The 17,467-nt window shown below is 49.2% G+C and overlaps 1 protein-coding gene across 1 annotated transcript in view; it reads right to left on the bottom strand.

Moving 5' to 3' along the window:
* Nucleotides 1–17,467, bottom strand: part of DNAH5 (dynein axonemal heavy chain 5) — a 5,174,212-nt gene that overhangs the window by 4,903,405 nt on the left and 253,340 nt on the right. The gene's annotated exons all lie outside the window — the stretch shown is intronic.

Raw genomic sequence — 17,467 nt, 5'->3', positions numbered from 1 at the left:
AGGATATAGAGAATCTGAGGATACCAGGCCTGAATCACAAATCTGAGAACTCATATTATGCATTAGAGTTTAGAGTACGTTGGATAGATGGGAAGAGAGATGGGCTAAGAGGAAGGCTTGTAAGAGAATAACAGGAGAACCTCCCCCTGGAGGAGAAAAGGGAGTGGGTGTCCAAACTTTCCCTTTAGAGCAAGTGCAGAGAGGTGATTAAGTACATTTACCTTGGAGTAGAGGTGATCTTGCGACATTTACCCAAAGATTGAGAGAGAAACCTGTAGAGTCGTACAAGTATTAACTCTCGCAGTTTAATGCGGACGGTTAAGAATTGTCGATTGCGCAAATTGATGTCGCACAGAGTCTTCCCCTTTACTCGTCAGCGTGGCCGCATGCACCCTTGCTTCATTTTGGGTGCATGCGGCCACGCTGACGATTCATTGAGCTCTTCATGCAGATCTCTTGTCCTCCATAAAGAATTAAAGTAAAGGGGAAGACTCTGTGCGACATCAATTTGCGCAATCGACAATTCTTAACCGTCCGCATTAAACTGCGAGAGTTATTTGAGCTGAATCAACGGAAATACATTCAAGTGCAAGATTGTATATGCCACTTACTATACAGGAGGGCATTATCGATCGCTTTTTTAATCATCAATAAAGTGTATTTGGAGGCTACAAGACCCCCCGTCTTATCAGGGTTTTTCCAGATATGATTTATATGTCCTGAGGATGGTCACTGCAACTCAAGACTAGAGACCGAAACGTCGACATATACGCTTTGTCTGTTTAATTAATTGATCAACTGTGAAGAAGCGGACAAGCGCTTACAATTGTTATAGAGAATTTTTGTTTGATTGTTATTCTTGAATCATTTTCTCCTATAACATTGTTATATTTCTGTACCCTTTTTAAGAATAATTTATTTCTGGAGTATTAAATACGAACTTTTTTCATACACACCTTCTCCCTCTCTTCTATTTTGGATCACTTGCAGTGACCTATATAAATTGCATGAATATTTGAGATTGTTGCTTTGCACTATTGGTCTTATACATATAAGGACCTCAAACATTGTTGGAAATTCTATGTGAATTGTACAATAACAAAACCCCTTGAAGGTATTTTTACCCTACCATATCCTTTGCCCAAACCCTCAAGGGTATATTGGGTTGCTCATTTGCCGTTACTTTTTATATTTCAGCTTCTGTGCCAATTTCTTCTTTGTTTGTTTAAAAGGACCAAGTATCAGTGGGACCCCTGTTTCAGGTCTCAATGTTCTTCAGATCCTAAGACTGAAGTTATTATTTCTACTTTGAAAAAGACCAACCCATGTCACTATTGTAATATGGTGGGGCATTGGAAGCGAGAATGTTGTTTTAATCCCTCTAAACAGGAACAGAATGAGGGGTATGGTTCAGTCCCAAGGGAATGTTGTACAATCTCACAGTGTGCCCAGACTGAGATCCCAAACCTTTTCTGGTTCACAAGGTCCTGCAAGTACCGCAACCTCTGATGCTACAGCAAGCCGGAGGTAGTCCTAGATTTCATGCAAATGTGGAAATAAATAGAAATTAAAACGTGTCTCAGAATTTCCCAATGTTGGAGACCTCCAATGCTTACGGTCCAGGCCCTTCCTTATGACAGTGCCTGAGAGGGAAGGAAGACTTACGCTTGCTGTAGTCTCAGAGGTAGACCAGAGTGGACTTTTTGTTAATGCTGATGTAGATGGCCACAGTGTCACTTTCTTGATTGACACTGGTGCTTTCCGCCTTACTGTGAAAACAGCAGAGGTTCCAAACCTACCCCTCTCTGGAAACACACTCCAAGTTGTAGGAGTTGCAAATAGACTGTTGTTGAATCCCCTTATTGAAGAAGTACCAGTAAAGATAGGGCCTTTTTAAAGATCGTAACAACGACTTGCGTTAGGGGGCAGAAGGTATTGGATTTAAAATCCAACACCTTCCCTAGTGTCCGCAAAGACTGAAATTATACTATTCCAACATCCAGCGCCCCCTAAAAGCAAGTCATTGTTCCGACTTGCCTTGTAACGGTATGCGAAATAACAACGACCGCGTTATGACATGTGTTGTAAATGCATGCGAAAAAACGTCATATATTCGTGTGATTCTAGTCCTGTATGTCTTTTGTTACGCGATTTGCTGTGCAAGTTAAATTGCACCATCTACTGTAAGCTAAAAGGAATAGAACTACAAAAAAATGATGAGGACATTGCTTTTAAGCTAGCAAATCAGAACTTAAATGTCTCATTGTTCCCCATGTTGGCAGTGGAAGACTTACCATTGGATTTCAGAGATACAGTGAAAGTCCTAGTGTGGGATTTTTCTGGGAAGGACAACTGACTCATTCGATGGGTTGAGCCAGTCCGTATTCAAGTTAAGCCAAATCTAGAATATCCAAGAACACCACAGTATAATCTGATGCCGAAAACAGTTTCTGGATTTACACCTGTGATTAAAACAATGATTTAACAAGGTGAAGGAGATCCTGGGGAGTCCATGTAACTCACCCATTATGGGGCGTACTGAAGCTGAGCGGCATGTACTGCAGCACACAGGCTCTCCGAAAGGTTAATAACATAGTGGTTCCTTGTTGTCCCATGGTACCGAATCCCTCTGTGCTATTGTTCCAGATTCCATGTAAGGTTGAATGGTTCACTGTCCTTGATCTTTCCCAGGCCTTCTTTTCCGATCCCCTCCAAGAGGAGAGACAATTTGTGTTCGCTCTCCAGCTGAGGAACCATGTTTTAGCATGGTGCTCTGCCCCATAAGGGTATACAGAGAGTCCTTCCATAGTCCACCAGATCCTGAAAAGGAATCTGGAGTCTCTGGTCATGCCTTATAATTCTGTCCTAGTCCAGTATATCGATAGCCTGCAGGTAGCATAGAATACTCGAGAGGCTTGCAAAACTGATACAATAGCCCTGTAGAACCATCTGGCTGAGAATGGACATAAAGTGTCCCCAAGTAAGATGCAATACTGCATGACAGAAGTTCTTTGTTTATGACATCATATTGTGAAGGGTGCGAGAAAGGTGTAAGGAAGTCGGGATGTATCTGGGCGTAGTGGGCTACTGTCACTAGTGGATACCCAGCTTTTCCTTAATGGCCAAGCCTTTATTGAGGCTAATACACAAGGATGTGTCTGATCCGATGCCTTGGGACAATGATTCCTTGAAGGCCTTACTAAAGCTGAGAGAAAGCCTTTGCCAGGCTCCTGCACTAGGAATGCCAGATTACAACAAAGCGCTTTTGCTCTTTTGCAATGAACAAGAAGGCTGTGCACTTTCAGTACTACCCCAGACTCACGGAAGTCCCCGTAGGCTAGTGGCCTATTTTTCCTCTACATTAAGTCCAGCAACCTCCGCATTGCCCGGATGTCTCAAATTCATTGCTGCAACAGGTGCAGCATGAAGAGATGAAAAAACATTGTGATGGGACATCCTTTGACTGTCTATGTTCCTCACTCAGTTGAGAATTTGTTAACCTGAACTCATACTCAGCACTTATCCAATAGCAGGCGCACTAGGTACAAGCAGTTAATTTTGGCATGTAAATGTAAATGTATAGGCATTTATATAGCGCACTACTTACCCGTAGGGTCCCAAGGCGCTTCGACCGCTGCGAAACCCTTCCTGGCTTCCCTGAGAGATGGTCCCTTAATGGGTATCTCCAGGGTGAGACCAGGCATCCCCGGCGGTCTGGTGGGGCCGTTAGTGAAGATGAGGCAAGCTTATGCCCAGAGTTGCCGAGTGTGATCGCTGATCAGAGTGGGCACCGAGGCGAGAGAATTATCGAGTCCGCTGACCCTGGTCCAGAAACCTGCCGCGCCGGGAATCGAACCCTGGTCCCGGGCCGTCCTCTGCTCTCGGGTCTGCCGCCTCTAACCAGTGAGCCACACTACTTCACATATAGAGAGAATGTGAACCTGAAGAGATGTTGCACGTTAAATCCTGCTACCCTGATGCCTTTACCTTATTATGATGCGCATGAAGTTTAAGTAGGACATAACTGTCTCGATGTCACTAAACTATGCACCAAGCCCCATCCTGACATTTCTGATGAGCAATTACCTTGATCTGATCACACCCTGTTTGTGCATGGCTCTTGGCTCAGGGACAGTGATGGAAACCTAAGAGGTGCCTATGCTGTCTGTACTGTTACAGAAGTGGTGGGAGCTGCCTGGCTTCTAGGAGAATTCTGTATGCAGGTGACAGAATTGATTGCCCATACCAGAACATGCCATGTTTCAGACCAGCTAAAAATGACAATATTCCCCGATAGCCAGTATGGGTTCAGTATGATTCATGACTTTGAACAGTTATTGTTTCGGAAAGGTTTCATTACCTCATCAGGGTCTCTGTTGGACTTGGCCCTGCTTGCAGGGTCATCCCAAAACTTTTTGGCCTTACCCCTAGTTTTTTTCCTAACATAAGGTTGGTGGTTCCAGGAATCTGGGCACTTTAGCACTGGTTAGCAGTGCAAAGTGCGTGTGCTTTTTGCCTTCCATAAGCGTACATTAGGACCCCCCCCCTTTTAGGGGATCTCCCTCATGGTAGAAAATCTATATGTCATGATTGGTGTGTCGGGAATGGAGATATTAAATGCTGCGCAATGGTCAGCATAGATTTATTTTCACTATTGTAGAAATGTCACTTTTAAAAAGTCACCATTTCTGTGTGCTTGGGGCCTGCCTGCCGGAGGTGGGTTGCAGGTCTAGTTCTCGAAGTCACCGGGGCTGGGAATGCTAGCTCCGCCCACTGGGGTGTTTCTGTCTCCCAGACCCCAAATCATTAAGGGAGGAGGGAAGTCTGTCAGACAGGGTGCTCTACACCTTCCCCAAAACCAGTGGGTGCCCACTCCGCATTTGGCAGCCTCACGCTGGTGCCCACCACTCATCCAGCAGGAATCACCACTGTTGGCCCGGGAGCTTCCGGAGCACCGTGCGGGCTCCCCCGCTGAAGTCAGAGGGGAGACACGCTAGGATCGGTGCTGGCAGTTGCCCAAAAGACAGGAAACCTGGGTGGAAGTCAGAGACTGGCCCACGTAACCGAGGAGACAAGCCGGACTGGAGGCGGGGCTCCCGTAGCCACATTGAGAGCCCCGCGACATCAGCAAAGGCGAGGAGCAAGCCGGCCTGCAAACCAGAGCTTTCCCGAGGAGAAGAGCAGAGTCCCTAGACTGCTAGTGAGTGGTACTAAGCCGGAGGACCGGTGCCTGTGTACCTGAGCGCCCCGCAGGAACAGCGGGCAGCTCCAACGGTTGGGCCACATTTGTTTTGGAGTCCCCGGGGGGGGGGGCGCCAGCACGGACCAGGCCACAGTGCACCGAGGGCTACACAGCGGCGCCATAGTTGTGGGCCGCTGCAATGCTTGGGCATATCTTTAGCCTCAGAGTCCCAGAGGAGGCTCCAACAGACCCGGGGCTGACCTTCCTGAACGCAACTGCCCCGCCGGCCAGTGGGCTGTTGCAACATGGGCAAATCCATTGGGTAGAGTCCCAGAGTAGGGGCTCCCCAGGCGTTGTGGCACCAGGGACTAACCTGCAGCAGTGGGCCTGTGTATTTTGAATGCCAGGTTGTGCCTCTGCCCTATGGGGGGGACATTGTTCCAGGGGGCCCCCTGCTAATGTTCTGGATGCCAATAAGTTGCTGATGTTATGCATAATATGTTTTACACCTTAGGCTCATGTGCCCATTGAAATGCCTCATGTGTTATGCCCCATGCTGATGGTGTTGTGTTTAGGCCTAAGGTGAGGCTTAAAGTCCTACAATGATGTTCGCATTCCACGCCTGAGATAGTGTGGGTACGCCTAAAGCTTTTATGCCACTGATGCCTTCATGCTTATGTGGTTGTGCCGACTGCCAGTGTTGTTTATGCTCATGATGATGCCTAACGCATAATGTGATTTATACTCATGGTTTGCGCCTCATCTGAATGTGGTTATGCATAATGTATTTTTATGCTTATAAGAATGTTGCATTTATGCTTATAAAGATGGCTAACGTCAGGTGATGATGTCCTAGAGGTTACCAGGTTTGTCCTGCTGATGTTAAGTAGGATGCACTGTTGCTGATGTATCTTATGTCTAATGTTTTCATGCTAACCAGATGCTACATGCTAATGTGTTTATGCCCAATGTGACTTATGCTGATATGATGCATAATGTATTTATATGCCTAAGGTTGATGCCTAATGTTTTTCCACTAATGCTTACATTGTAGGTTTCAGGCATAAAGTGCTCATACCTGATCTAAGGTGGTTTATGCCTAATCTAATGTGATCTACGCCTTAGGGGAATACATAACATATGTTTCTATGCCTAATGAGATGTTGAGGGGGTTTAGGGTTCTGGCTTGCTCATACAGTGATTTAGGCCTATCGTGAAACATTGCTAAGTTCATGATCTTGCCAGGAGTTACTGGCTGTTATACCCTTATTGCTGATGGTTTTGCACTTACAGTTTGCACGTGGTGATGGTTCTGGCAGCGGCCTGATTGGCCCTGCCTGTACATAATCCCCTGTAAATTGCTACACGTGCCGGTTGGCGCAATGTATATGTACCTGTGATGGTTCTACAATGTGTTTTATCTAATAAACAAGTTAATGTTACACAACCTGGTGTGGAGTCTCTTCTGTAGTGTGCCTAGTGTGTCGCCTGTCAGTGTGGGCTGCGCAGATGCTTTACACATTGCTCCGGAGTTTAGCCTACCCGCTCCGCGCCAAGCTACCCCGTTTCTAACAGTCCCCCATCCACAATGGAGTAAATGTGAGAAAACTGTTAGAGGCCCTCCAATGCCTGCACAAAGTGCAGTTGTTATGTCCTTCTCATTGTACAGGAAATTATTTTGTGACAGTTGGCAACCGTTATGCCACTGAACTCGCAATCTACTGTGCACTGAATATCTGTTATGTTGGGTTATTTATACTTATTGAGCGCACGGATACCCTGGGGTGTCCTGTCGCTAAGTACTGGATACCTGGAGGAGCTGATCACAAGCTACTGAAAAAAAAGCCATGTCTTCAAGCACTTACGGAAGGAGAGGAGATCTGGGGCATTTCTAAGCTGAAAATGAAGCTCCTTCCAAGCTCTAGAAGCGCAAAGAATAAATGCTTCGCCCTCCCCAGTTGTTTTTTTTTATGAGGCGACTTGCACTTGTTTGGCCCCAGTTGATCTGCACTTTTAACAGTAAATATACAATCGAGTGAACAGATTAAACCAATTTTAACCTTTTGATGACAATTGCTGATAATTGGGAAGAAGTGAAGAGGTTGCAAGAGGAAGTTACTGAGGAGGAAAAGGAAGGTTGGATCAGGGATGGTTGTGTGAAATGAGATGACGATATTTGGGCTACGGGAGATGGATGACCAGTATTGCCTAATAGTTTGTTGCTCCCGATGACGAGGTATTCAAAATATTTTATTTCGGTCTATGAGGCCATAAAAGTAAGAAAAAAGTCAAATTCAGTACATACAAAAACAGTTCTTTTAAAATACACTCATGCATTGTTCACTTCATCGCATCCATATACATCTATTTTCGAGTTTGGAAGAGTCCCACTAGTTGTCTTGACAGTCTAAAGGTTGCCCTAGTATCTTGTTCATCTATAAAGTGCCTGTGCGATGTATGGACAGCAGAATACTATTTGTTCAGTATCAGTATCGATTTCTAAAAAAGTGCATGTACAGTCAATGTGCAATGTCGCAATTATTTCAATATACCATTATGCATCGGCATGAATTAGCTTGGGTCCAGAATGGTACAAAGACTAACAGAAATAAAATATTTCTTGAGAAAGTTCAATAAAAGACCTATGTGTAACTGGAACTGTCAGTTCATAAAATCATCACACTATTGCTAAAAAAATAAAAGCTTAAAAATACGTATCAATTTAAAAGTACTTCAATATTTACACGGAAGAGTAACAACTTTACTTTCGAGGCCATGCAATCTTGGCCAATATTCTTCCCCGCACATCTAGCCCACTCCATTGATTGGAGCACCACCTTCAGAACATGTCTGGTCAGCGTTTTTCAAAGATAAAAATTGTATTTTTACTATATAACAATTCAGTTATTACAATTTGGATTATAGACATGGCTACTGTTACAGCACCATTACCGCTAGATAGACGTTTCTAAATAGCGACCTGATTACAAAGCTACAATGTTTGTCCTCTCGTTTTTCTGATAAAGTTAATAGCCAGTAGGAATCGGCTGACTCCAAATACTATTAGGCGAGAGTTATCAGTTTTTAATATTCTCAGCATATCATCCATTCTCCTGACACTAAGACCCATCGGTTTCATCCACTTCCTTCTTGTGGATTTCTATGCTGGGCAGAAGAAGAATAGAACATGTGGAGGGTCTTCATCACCCCCATTTGGCCTACGGTGCAATGGGACTCTCCGTCATCAGATTGCGGGGTTGACCATTTGGCAACAAAGCTGTTTATTTGCAATATTCCATTTCTGAATTTCAGGTATAAACACTTTGCCAGTTGTGGCTCTATCTCATCAAGGAATGGCTCGAAACAAGGGGTCATTTTATGCTGTAGGAATTGTCCGGTGAGCCTGCCCTGTGTGCTGATAGCGGTTACCCTATCTCTAATAAAGTTCCAAAATAACAGTTTGATCTCACATTTTGATCTAGGAGTCAGCAGACCTGGATTCAACCAGTACCTGCTCAGGCCTAGATCAAAGAGCCATCTTCAAATATGGATTGACCATGGAAAGAAAACTTGGGTGTTGAGTGCCAGAAATTCGGTGAGTGATTCTCTATAAACTGCGAATTCCGGTGTTGTCCAAGTTCTAATCCAAAATTACAGGGTTCTCCAAATTGCTAAGGGCTCCAAACGTTTAATGCCCAAGTCATAGGTCAGGGGTATCAATGGAGTATGTTGAGGAAGTGCGATTCTCAGGATTTTATTTTCAGTGATGCTTAGAGATTTGAGGTTGCCACTTCCCCAGATCTTCACACCATACAAAGCAGAGGTTTGGGCTCTGGCCTTGTACACTTCCAAAGTGGGGTAATGGCTTTTGAGGATTTAGCAGCCAATTTTTTTACAATGGGAATAGATATTTACATTAAAATGGCCTTCGACTTCTCTGTCTGTGTAGCCCAGAAAAAGTTTAGAGTCTAAGGTGACTCCTAAATAAACAAAGTTTGATACACGTTCCAATTCTGTGCCAATAAGGTATATTTTATTCTTAAAACTTCTGTGTGGCCTTATCGTCATGTATTTAATTTTTGTTGGGTTCACCTCTAGGCCTTTTGCTTAGCAATATTTATTGAGACTGCGGAGCAAGTTCAGCAAGCCACTAGATGTTTGGGACAGCAAAATAGTATTGTCCGCAGATGTTAAGGCACAGATATAGTTACCCCCTAATTTTGGCGAATCATGGACACAATTCTGGGGTGTTCAACCAGATCATTTACATACAGGAGGAACAGAGTCAGCGCCAGGACACAGCCCTGGCGCACTCCCATCTTGATTGCGATTTGATCAGTAAATTCGACACTTTTACCCCATCGTACCTTAGCGTAGTTGTCTTGATGTAACCTAATGATTTGAATTAGGATCTCGTCGGGTACAACCTGCTGGTGTAGATTTTCCCACAGCTGGACCCTTGAGATGGAATCACATGCCACCTTTAAATCAATAAAGGTGACATATAAGTGGCTAGATCTTAATCTAGTATATTTCCAGCCTAAAATCAGCAGTCTAAACACTTGATCTATTGTGCTTGTTTTCTGCCTGAAGCCTACCTGGCATGATGATAGTATATTCTCTGCTGTGATCCAATCCGTGAGCCTAGTTAAAATTTGTTTGGCATAGACCTTTTGTTGGACACCTATCAGGTTCATAGGCCTATAGTTTGCAGGCTCTTCCCTGCTGCCATTTTTTATAAATGGGGACTATCTCCGCTCCCTTTCAGGATACCGGCACCGGCTGCCCCCTAGCTAGTGCGCTTGTTAGTTCATTCATATATGGTACCTACACTTCCTGGCTATGTTTGAACAAATCCCCGGTATTCTATCAGGGCCTGGTGCTTTTGATAACTTGGTAGCTGCTACAGCAAGAGCTGTATCCTCCATGCTGAACTTTAAAGGTGGCATTTGACTTGTAGTCAAAGGGACCCAAGAATTGATTTCAGAGTTATTAGTTGCGTCTGAAGTAACAGCGCTATCATATAGGTTTGTGAAGTGTCTCTGCCAGGTGGTGGGATCTAAGTAATGGTCAGAGGCCGTCACGTAATGTTTGGTTCCATAAGTCAATAGTTTCCAAAACATGACTTGATCCCCACTATTCGCCGCTGATATGAGGTCTTCCCACATACTATCTTCCCAATTTCTTTGGGCTATCTTTTGAGTTTCCTTGTATCTTGATCTTTCTGCTTTAATCTCGAGTGGATTTTTATTTTTAAGGGCGTTAATAAGCCAGGATTTGGCCATCCTACATTCCCCATCATACCAAGGGTTAGATCACTGGGCCCCTGTCTTTGAAATACCCGTTTTTGTCTGTGGTTTAGTTAAGTGAACTTGTATTTCCTCTACCAATTTTTGGTGAATGTCTGTTATCTTAATGGTTTCGCGGTCTTGTTCCAGATAAGGTCCTACACTGTCACAAAAGGTGTTATAGATGCTGGTTAGGGGTTCAATTTGGTCTAAAACAGCAGGCCAGGGGGCGTGGCCAAGATGGCGACCGCGGCGGACGCAAGTTCGTGAGGCTCCCGGCCCCAGTTTCGAGCCATGTATAGCCTTTAATCCCCCCCGACAACGCTTTTTGGGGCTCCCAGCACGGTGGTCATTGAGATCCGATCGCCTGTGCAGAGGGGACCGCAGCGGCTGCCCAGCGCGACACTCTGCTTCCAGCGGCGCGGACGCTGGCTGCGCGCCGCGCCTACTGGGTGAGACAGGCCCGGGGGATACAGTGCCTGCCCCGGACGACTGTCGAGATCGGAGATAGCGGAGGCTGTGCGGGCCCGGAGCGCTGAGGTCGGCTGCATATCCGAGATAACTGCCCCCGAAAAGGAGGTGAGCGGTGGGGTGAGCGCTCTCGGTAAGAGCTGGAGCAGACCGCGGGAGCACGAAAATCGAGGCCCAGGCTTCGGGGGCCAACCACTGGTGGGGTGGACGAAGGTGAGAGCAGCCAACGCCCTGAGGGCAGGAGAGGAGGGCTCCCGGGGTCTCACTAGCAAGCAGTGGCCAGCAGAGGCCGGTGATGAGCGAGGCGGAGACGGTGCCTGAAGAGAGAGACCGTCCGAGAGCGGGGGGCCTCTGTGAAAATCGAGGCGCAGGCTCTGAGGCCTACATCTGAGAGACTGGTTATAGGTGGCTGCCGCAAGGTGGGCATCAGCGGAAATCGAGGTCCAGGCTTCAAGGCCTACATCTGGGGGACTGGTGCATGGTTGCTGTCACACTGTCTCGGGGCCCAACACAGTTCAGCGAGGGAGTTTCCCCACGCCCGCGGTGGCCCGCCGGGGCTGGCGCGGACGAACAGCAGCAGCACCTGGGGTGTCTCTGGAGTGCCCACTATCGAGTGCCAAGGGGGCCCAACAGGACTTGGCGGCCCGTTCATAGCTTGAGGCCCGGGCTTCGGGGCCTACCAGATGGGGCCTTTTCTCAGGAAGACAGCCGGATTGTCGCGGACAGGAGTGGCACGGGGGCACCACCGCAAGCCAACAGAGAGCACGCCATGCAGGGGGGTCCCTGCCCGGGAGCTGAAACTAGAGGGGTGCGGAAGGTCGTTCCCCTCGATGGCTGAGCGGTGAGGAGAGTAGGGGCCCGGGAGTGGTGGACTTCCCCGAGGGGCTAGGACGGTTGGGGCCTAGCCGACCAGGATTGTGATCTCTCCCGTTTGGAGTGGTGCGGTGCTGTGTGATACTTGTGGAGACAGCTGTCCCACGCGGAAGCGGTGAGTCCAATGCAACTGTGGGCTGGTGAGATGTCATATGTCTCCTGGAGCCGTTCCACAGCAGTACTCCCGGGGAAACAGTGCTTGGTACATCATGTCGACGGGGCCACGCAGGGGTGGCCGCACTATAACGTGCATGCTGACGAAGGGGGCCCCTAAGGGGGAGAAGAGCCCGTCGGGCCCGGCAGTAGCCAAAGACACTGCAGGGCGGGAAGATGAGGGAGCCCCAATAACGAAAGCATTCCTGGAATCCCTATTCAACTACTTGCGGGAGGATTTCCAAACCTTGAAACAGGATATGGCGGGCGAGTATCGTGAGCTCCGCTGGGATTTGGGCGGATTGGGGGAACGAGTGGCCGCAGTAGAAGATGCTGACCAGACACGGAGTGAGGAAGTGGAACACTTACAGCAGGAAGTGCTACGCTTACAAGAACAACAGGTGGACTTACAGGCCCATCCGGAGGACCTTGAAAATCGTTCCCGAAGGAACAACATAAGAGTCCGTGGTGTGCCATCCAAGGCGGAAGGGGATAGTGTCACCTTTTATCTGCAGGGCCTTTTCAGGGAAATCCTTGGGGAAGGTGAGAACTTCATAATCCGCATTGATAGGGCGCATAGGGTGGGCTTGGCACGCAGAGCGCCCGCTCCTCCCCCCGGATATCCTAGCGTTTCTGCCTGACTTTCCATTGAAGGAGCGCATAATGAAGGAAGCACGTCAGAAACAGCCTCTCCGCTATCAAGGGCAACAAGTTGCACTCTATCAGGACCTCTCAGCCATCACCTTGCAGAAGAGGAAGGCCTTCAAAGTTGCCACTACGTTCCTACATGACAAGGGGATCCCATATTCTTGGGGTCACCCCTTCCGACTTGTTTTCAAGTGGAATGGCTCCTTACAGCAGCTCCGGTCATTGAGAGGCACATGTGCCTTGTTAGGGATCGACATGACCGAGAATTCGACAGGAAGCGAAGAAGCAGGAGGTTTCTCAAAGGGGAGACCCCCGCGTTCCTCGGGGGATGGATGGCAGCGCGTGCAGCGCAGACGGTCATCTAGGGCGTTACACAGACCGGCACCCGACGACGATGGCACAAGAGCAGGCGGCGGCCATCCAAGAGGTGTCCAAGGACACAGCAACATCGGATTGATGCACTTCCTACCCAAAAAAAGGGGGGGCTTTCTCCTCTTAAGCTCTACTACCATTCGGGTCTGATGGATGGGGGCCATCGGGGTCGCCAGTGCCACGTTTCCCTCTACTGACTTATACCATGGGCCTGAACAAGGTAGTGACTGGTCCGGGACTACTTTGGACAATTGGGGGTCTCCGGTTGGGGTTAGGGAGGGTACTGGGTGGGTGATGGGAGTTGGGAGGCAGGGGTTGCTATGTGCTTTCAGGGGTAGCGTTGCTAGGTTGGGGAGGGGGTTCCAGGTCCGAGTGCGGTTGGATGTGTGTGATGTGGTGACCCCGCAGGGGGCTGGTAGTGGTGCTTAGGAGAGGAAGGCGATGGAGGCATGGCCAAGGGCAGGGGGGGACAGGCTGTAGACAGGGCAATGTATAAGGATGCAAAGCTTGGGGGGTTGATGATTGCCTATGCCACTGACTGAACTGCACCTCCCTACTTTGAATGTGCGAGGCCTAAACAACCCGGTGAAGCGCAGGGCAGTCCTGTCGCTCCTAGAGAACTCGAAAGCAGATATTTTCCTTCTCCAAGAGACACATCTGTTGCCCAAAGATTGCCATAGGTTGAAATCTCGCCACTTTCCACTGCAATTTTTCTCTTCTGCTCCCACGAAGACTGCAGGAGTTGCCATATTGGTGTCCCAACACTTTAAGGGTAAGGTCCACAGAAGGGCGCTGAAATTAAAGGGCGGTTGCTTTCCTACAGGTTCTCACTGGGGGATGACACTTTCACAGCCAGCTCTGTCTACGCACCTAATGAGGGGCAGGAGAAGTTCTTTCACCAAGCGCTCAGTGAGACGGCCACGTCACCTGATAGACATATTGTGGTGGGGGGCGACTTTAATTTAGTCTTTGATAACCTTTTGGATAGGTCAGGGCAGCGCTCCTCACAGTCAGGCACCCTATCAGAGGGAGGGCACTGTAGGATGAAAGAGTTGGGGATGACTGACCTCTTGCGGAGCTTTCATCCCGGGAGTCAGGGATGACACGTGCTACTCTAATGCTCACAAGACATATGCACGACTGGACTATCTATTGACATCCACATCCCTCACGGGCTGGCGTCTCAGACAGAAATAGAGGCAATGGCGCTTTCAGATCATGTGCCGCTTACGGTAGTGTTCTCCTTCCCACCTCTTACTCGCACTCCGCGCTGCTGGAGACTGCGCGACACGTTACTCCACCAGAAGGAAGTTGTAGACAAAATCAAGGGGGCCATAATAGATTATCTAGCACACAATCAACCCACTGACACCTCATTGGCCACGCGATGGGCGGCACTTAAGGCGGTACTACGGGGCGAGTTTATAGCGCTTTCGGCGGCGGAAAACGTGGAACGGGCGCGCAAGAGGGAGGAATTGTTGGCACGCACTCGTGAATTGGAAAGGATTCATCAGCGAACCGGGGTGCCGAGGGTCTAGAGACAGCTGCGCCTGGCGCGCCAACAGCTGGCGGCTTTAGACCAAGATCGGGCCGAATACGCGGCCCTGAGGGTGCGTCACATGTATTACACAGGCGGGGAAAGGTGTGGGCGCCTGCTGGGACGAGTGCTCAGAGAACAGCAACAGCGACACGGGGTGCAAGAGATAACCACGCCAGAGGGATGCAGAGTAACTAGGGACAGGGACATAGCGAACGCCTTTAGCGATTTCTATTCCCTGTTATATGCCGGAGCCAGGCTTGATCCTGCGCACAGTGCAGCTTTCTTATGATCTGTCGTTCTGCCAGCCCTGTCAACGGAACAGTCGGAATTACTAGAGGGAGCGATCCGTCCGTAAGAGGTGATATCAGCAATTTCGCGCCTCAAACTGGCTAAGGCACCGGGCCCGGACGGCTTCACCGCAATTTTTTACAAAACCTTCTGCTCCCAGCTGGCGCCGCTGCTAACCGCTCTTTTTAACTCATTCTCAGACCCCGGTGCTATCCCGAGTGACCTGATGGACGCCACTATCTCGGTTATCCCGAAACCTGGGAAAGACCGCACGCAATGCGGAGCCTACCGGCCCATATCCCTCCTTAACGTGGATCTCAAACTCTACACTAGCATTCTTGCGGCCCGGTTAGCGCCGCTCATGCAAGGACTGGTCGACCCGGACCAGGCGGGATTCATACCTGAACGACAGACTGCTGATAATACTAAGAGAGCGCTTCAACTGATTGAACGGGCCACGAGATTGCCTGGTGAATACATGATGTTGGCGATTGACGCCCAAAAGGCGTTTGATCGGGTCCACTGGCCGTATTTGGAACAGGTGCTGATAAAGGCGGGCCTGGGTGCCAAATTCCGCACGTGGTTGCTGAATTGTTATACCTTTCCCACGGCGACGGTGCGCATTAATGGGTGCTCGTCGCCCCGTTTCCCCATAGAACGCGGGAAACGGCAGGGGTGCCCACTCTCCCCTCTACTTTTTGCACTATATATGGAACCACTGGCGCAGGCCTTGCGGACGGACCCCAGAGTTAAGGGGATCAAATTTGGAGCGTACGTCCATACAATCAGTTTATATGCTGACGATGTACTCCTCTCTTGGGCCGCTCCAAGAGAGTCTCTGCCGGCCAGTGTCGAGATTTTAAACGCGTTCGCAGGGGCATCTGGTTTTAAGGTTAATATGGCAAAATCGCTGGCTCTTGATCTCTCCCTGGAATACCAGACTTGCTCCTCCCTGGAAGAGTGTTTTCCCTTCCGCTGGTCATCGGAGGCGGTCCCCTATCTGGGGAAACAACTGTCAGCAACTCTGCAGGATACGGTGCATATCAACTATGCCAAAGTCTGCCACACCATCCGCACAGAATTGGGGCGATGGAGGCATTTACCGCTTTCCTGGCTGGGGCGGGTGGCGGCGGTGAAGATGACCCTTCTTCCACAGGTTCTGTATATCTTCCGGGCTGTTCCGCTTCGACCCCCCGAGGGCTGACTTCGCCAAACCCAGTCAGAACTCGCACAGTTTATCTGGAACGGGAGACGCCCTAGGATGAAGCTGCGGCTGGCAATTTCTCCCTCCTGAGAAGGGGGTACTGGGGTTGCCTGACTTGATGCTGTACTACCAGGCGGCGCAACTTCGAACGCTGGTGGAATGGAGTAAGTGGGAATCGGAGCGGCACTGGCTTTTCCAGGACCAGGCCCACTACAGGAAGTCCCCTTCCTCCGTAGACAGCACCGTCCTCCTAACCTATATGCATCTTATATCACCAGAGTACCGTTGGAGGTGTGGGATCAGACTGGCGTTCGGCACGACCTGACGACTTTTCCGTCTCAATTGACGCCCCTGTTGGAAAATCCAGACTTCGGGCCCGGTAGAGATGTGCGGGTGTTCGCTCGGTGGCACCCGGCAGGTTGTCGGTCCTTGTTCCACATATACTCCAGTGAGGGAGTGGCATCCTTTGAGTGCTTACGTCGGGACCATGGTCTACCGGAAAAGGAGCGCCTCCGATACTTACAAGTGCGTCATTGGGCGCTCAACCCCCAGGTTCGAGAGGGGGCTGACCGGAAGCTCAGCCAGCACGAGTACTGGCTCATCACACGGACGACAGACAAGCGACTCATTTCGGACCTCTATCGCATGTTATTGGAGCGCTATTCCCATGTCAGTAACGTGAGGAGGTCACGCTGGGAGAGGGAGCTGGGAAGGGGCCTGAGCAATAAGGAGTGGGATGACATTTGCTATCGGGCCAGACACTCTGCCTATCATATGGGACTGACAGACACTTTCACTAAGTTGGTGATGTACTGGTATTTCACGCCTGAACGATTGCATGAGATGGACCACACCAGGGACGCGTCCTGCTGGCGGGGTTGCGGCAAGACAGGCACACTGACACACCTCCTGTGGGATTGCACACACATTCAAAGTTACTGGAAGTTAGTCCTCGATGAGATAGATGCTCACTTCGAAATGGAGGTCCCAAGATTCCCGGCCTATGTTCTTCTAGGGCTCCCCAATGCTATCACTTTCCCCTTGAGAGCACGCAGAGGCCGATTAATTGCAATAGCGCTGGGCTCCGCCACCCAGAACATTCTGGCCTTGTGGCGCACCTCACAGGTCCCTACTTTTCAGGGTTGGTTGTGCCCGCTTTGGTCCGTCTTGGGTATGGAAAAACTGTCCTTGGTTAAAGCAGAGGAAGGGGCTAAGTATGCGGAGCTGTGGCAGCCCTTCTTGTCTCTGTTGGCCACAGAATTCAGGGAAGTGACATGCGCGATACCTGCGGGTGCTGCGACTATCACAATGCGATGCTTGATTCAGAGTTGAAAGACTGGATGCATGATTGGTGTGGGGAACTGGACCTGGAACAAGGGTGGAGGGTGGGTAGGCCGGGGGGTGGTCGGGGTTTGGGGGGGTTGGGGATGGGGTTGTTCCTTTTTCTG

Source organism: Lissotriton helveticus, chromosome 4_1, assembly GCF_964261635.1.
Source record: "Lissotriton helveticus chromosome 4_1, aLisHel1.1, whole genome shotgun sequence".
NCBI classification, from domain to species: domain Eukaryota; kingdom Metazoa; phylum Chordata; class Amphibia; order Caudata; family Salamandridae; genus Lissotriton; species Lissotriton helveticus.
The sequence above is the reverse complement of the archived record's forward strand: the minus strand, read 5'-3'. Positions and strand labels throughout refer to the sequence as shown.